Below are 4,662 nucleotides of genomic sequence, written 5' to 3'. Positions count from 1 at the left end.
AATTAATATCACATGCAAGTAAAATTTTGCTAAAGATAATACAAAACAACTGCAGCCATACATTGACAGAGAACTTCCAGAGGTTAAAGCTGGATTCAGAAAAAGACCTGGACAGGGATATCATTATTGACATCTGATGGATATTGACTGAAAGCAGAGAATACTAGAAAGATTTGACCTGTGCTTTATTTAGTACTCAAAGTCTTTCAATTGTGTGGGTCATGACAAGCTATGGACAACATTGTAGAGAATGAGAAACCCAGAACACTTAATTGTGCTTATGGGGAACCTGTACATAGACCAAGAGGCAGTTGTTCACACAAAACAAGGGAAAACCGAATGATTTAAAATTAGAAAAGTTTTGTGACAGGGTTGCATTCTTTCACCATACTTACTAAATCTGTATGCAGAGCACATAATCTTAGAAACTGGATTTAATGAAGAAAAATGTGGCATCAGAATTGGAGGAAGACTCATTAGCAACCTAAGTTATGCAGATAATACAAGTTTGCTTGCTGAAAGAGAAGAGTAAGTAAAATACTTACTGATGAAGATTAAAAACAGTAGTCTATGGTACGAGTTGCACTGCAATGTAAAGAAAACAAAAATACCACTTGACCAATAAATGACATCTATATAAATGGAGAAAAGATTGAAGTTGTCAAAGACTTCATTTTGATCAAATCAACCATCAACATTCATGGAAGCAGCAGTCAAGAAAACCTGGCATATAGCATTGGGTAATTCTGCTGCACAAGACTTTTTTAAGTGCTGAAGAGCCAAGATGTCAGTTTGAGGACTCAGGTGCACCTGATCCAAGTCATGGTATTTTCAATAATCTCATAAGCATGTGAAAGTTGTACAGTGAATACAGAAGACCATAGAAGAATTGATGCATTTGAGTTGTAGTGTTAGAGGAGAATATAAAAAATATAACAAAGATCATGATGATCCGTTATATAGCATTAGATACCTAATACACAAGATTTTCAGAAACATAATTAAATGTGCCAGTAGTTTATTATTATGTCTTATGACATTTTTATCTCATCAGCAAGTTATGAGATTTGTCTATCACAGGCTAGAATTAGCAATTTGGTCAGCTTATCATCAAATGTGGATACTGCAGTGATGTGGCAACAAGTCAAGGAATGCCAACAGCCACCAGAAGCTAGAAGAGGAAAAGAACAGATTCTCCTCTACAGCCTCCAGAGGGAGCATGGCCTTACTTACATGTTATCTCTAACTGTGACAGAATAAATTTCTGATGTTCTAAGCCACCAAGTTCATGGTAATTTGTTATAATAGACAGTAAAAAAAAAAAAAATATATATATATCTTAATATGTCTCTATGATAAATAAATAGCTAAATAAATAAATGATTCTAGTCACTGTATAGCAGTCCTCTACTTTTGCCTTTATCATCTTTTTTTTTTATCTTTATCCATCTCCAATCCTGTTCTCTTATGTCAAAGTTCTCCAAAAACCAATCGATATTAAAATGAGTTTAGTCAGGGTTTCAAGTCAAATGAAAGGTTCAAAGTGACTCTTTTTGTGTGTATGTGTGCTTCTGGCTATTTAACATTTATGGGGGTATACTGTTTTCTATATAGTACAACATATTCTGAAAAAGATGATGAAACTCCCATTCAGCACAAATTAGTGGGAAAAACTAAATGTGTGCAAGTGTTTGAAGAACCCTCAAGCTTACTGTTTCAACAAGTTTACGACCAAAGGCAAGTATAAGAACAATGATTTGAGAAGTTGCCCAGAAAAAGTGAAAGCTGAAGATTAAATCATGTTTTGTAGAAGAGAAGTTGCCCAGAAAAAGTGAAAGCTGAAGATTAAATCACATTTTGTAGAAGAGTTACCCATCCTTTAAAACATTAGTAGAAAAAGCAAAATCTTTTTTATCACATTATATAACAAAGCATAAGATTTACGTAAGTCTGTTCTTTTTAAATCTTTTCAATATATTGTGGGATTAATTGGCAAGGTGAGGTTTCACAATACTTCTAAGATAACAATGTGAAACAGTACCTCTGAGAATTAGGCAAGTTCCATGACAAGGAGTAATTTTTAAAAGAGAGACAAAATTAAATAAATTACTAAAAATCTACATGAGATCTCAAAATCCCAATTATGCCCCACAGTGATAAAAGAAAGAAACAGGAACACTGTGGTTCGACAATTTACTAAATACGTCAGAAGAATAAGATAATTGAGTAGATGTTAGTAATTCTTTTGTTATAGAAAATAGTAGTACATTATGTAGGATAGAAAATTGACAATTAGCTAGTAGAAACAATAAAGTAGTGTAGGCATTGACGATTAATAGAAACTTATATTACTAAGAGGATGTAATCAGAGGTCTGATAAGTGGAAACAATTGGTGTAAGGTTTAACTTGATCTTTCATTGGGGATAAGAAGAAACAATCTATCACTTACATAGGAGAGGAGATAATGTCAAGAGAAGAATGCTTAATGGTTAGAAAAGTACAGTATGTTGGAAAGGTCAGGTTGGACACCATAGAAATACTTTTGTTAAGGTTCTGTAATCACAGGGTAAAAGAACATTACAATTACAAATGTGTAATAATTCAAGGGAAAAATCAAAGTATCAAATCATTATGCATTGTGTAATTTTAAGTATAAAAATAAAGACTTGCTGATCCAGGGCAGAGAAGAAAAGAGAGAGAGCTCCATCAGCCAACTAAGTAGAGATTCCTCGATTGCTTTCATTTTAGTCAATTCTGAGTCTCCTCTCGTGTCCTGCGACCCTGCGAGAGCAGGACTCCAGCAGATATTGCTTCCATGTTGCTCCCATGTTGAGGAAACTCATCTGTTTTGACTTCAGTAAGACTTTTTCTAGAAGATACAAACACTGGAACGATCTCTTTGTCAAATTGGTCAGCTTTCTTGGCACTTTCTGTCCTGTTTTGAGACAGAACTGCAATCTTGTCCTGATCTTCTCTACTCACTTGCCAATTTTTGGTTACGTTTCCAGCTGTAATACCCATGTGATAGTCATGAAAAGTGTTGGTAAGACCGTCACAGAGTATACTGTCAAGCAGAGGCATCTTGCCCATCAAGTGAGAAGATTTGCTCATGTTTTCCATGTGTTCTGCGACCACAATTCTGGAATCTCCTGTCTCTACAGACTGAGCTGCCAGGCACACAGCTTTCAAGCCTGACCCACAGATCATCTGGCAGCCCCATGCTGGCACAATGTAAGGGATTCCCACCCCAACACTGACTTGTTGAACAGGATTCTATCTGCAACCTGCTGCTAAAACATGTCCAAATTGACTTCAGACAACTCTTCTGGAGCCACATTAACCCTCTTCAAAACTTCTTTGGTGACCATTGCACCCAGGTCATGGACAGGAACAGTAGATAAGGAACCATTGAAGGAAACGATGGCGGCCCATGCCGACGAGACGATGACCACAGGGTTTTAGCCTGCACACATCCTGCCATTGCAGCTGCTCCGCAGCTTTGAGGCCCTGCTGCCACCGCTAAGAAGAGACCCATTTCATTTTTAACAACTTCTAATTTTCCCAGATTCATATTTCATACATTCCATGTTCCGATTTTCAGTGGATATTTACAGCTGTTTCTCTTTATTTTGAGTTGTGCCCCATCAGCAAATGAAGGTTCCTTGGGCTTTTCTCCCACGGGCTTTACTCTATTCGCATTATCAAGGTCAACTCTACTTTGAGGAGGTGGCTCTACCCCAGTCGCATTTTGAATGCCTTCCAACTTGAGGGGCTCATTTTCCGGAACTATATCTGACTGTTTCTCTGCTATTCATAAGGTTTTGGGAAGTAGTTAGTCACTCCTTCTTCCTAGTCTGTCTTCTTGTGGAAGCTCATCCTAAACCTGTCCACCATGGATGACCCTGTGTGTATTTAAAATACACGTGGCATAGCTTTCAGAATCACAGCAACTCTCAAGCCACCACAGTATGACAAAATGACAGAACAGTGGTGGCTGGACCAAATAGGTAAGGATATTTAAAAAGTTTGAAGGCTTATAGTTAGTGTAACTTGTAACAGAAGTAAGAAATCACATATTTTTAATAGTTTTGCTTGATTATGATTTTTTTTTTCTTTTTGGTATCTATTCATTGCACCCCTCCCCCACTGTTTGTGCAACTCCATTCTGGTGACTAGAGGAGGGGACTGAGCAAGTGGACACCCTCTACCCCCACCACTGGTGGATTTTTCTGCCACACATGTGCACAGATACTTTCAGCCCAAGGGCTGACCTGAACTGTTTTTTAATAGTGAAAAGGCCAGAACAAGGGGTTTAGAGAGGGCAAGAGAGTTTAAAAGTAAAATAAGTTGAAAATTAAATTAAATTAAACAACCAACAATGGCATCGTGGAATTTATCAGAGGGCTTTGAAGGTAAGAAGCTGAAAGAGGACATTAAAGTCATACTCATATTAAGCTACAGATATTTTTTCCTTTTCTCCCTCCTCTCTGTTTTGTGTGATTATAGACTACAGGATCAAATCTAGTTTTGTTGTTGTTGCTTTTGATTTTTTTTCCCTTTTTTTGCTGTTGCTGTTTTGCTGTTTTATGCTCCCCCTTTTACCTTTAGAGGATTCTTCCTCTCCCTATATTACCCAAGAAGAGACAGCAACTGCTTCCATA

The 4,662-nt window shown here is 37.1% G+C and overlaps 1 pseudogene; it reads right to left on the bottom strand.

Annotated features, from left to right (window-relative positions):
* Window positions 1-2,749: 2,749 nt before the first annotated feature.
* Window positions 2,750-3,474, bottom strand: LOC102836357 (annotated as a pseudogene).
* Between the last annotated feature and the right edge of the window lie 1,188 nt (window positions 3,475-4,662).

This window comes from Chrysochloris asiatica, unplaced genomic scaffold, assembly GCF_000296735.1.
Source record: "Chrysochloris asiatica unplaced genomic scaffold, ChrAsi1.0 scaffold00126, whole genome shotgun sequence".
Lineage (NCBI taxonomy): Eukaryota > Metazoa > Chordata > Mammalia > Afrosoricida > Chrysochloridae > Chrysochloris > Chrysochloris asiatica.
Note: the sequence above shows the minus strand (reverse complement) of the source record. Positions and strands in the feature narration are given on the sequence as shown.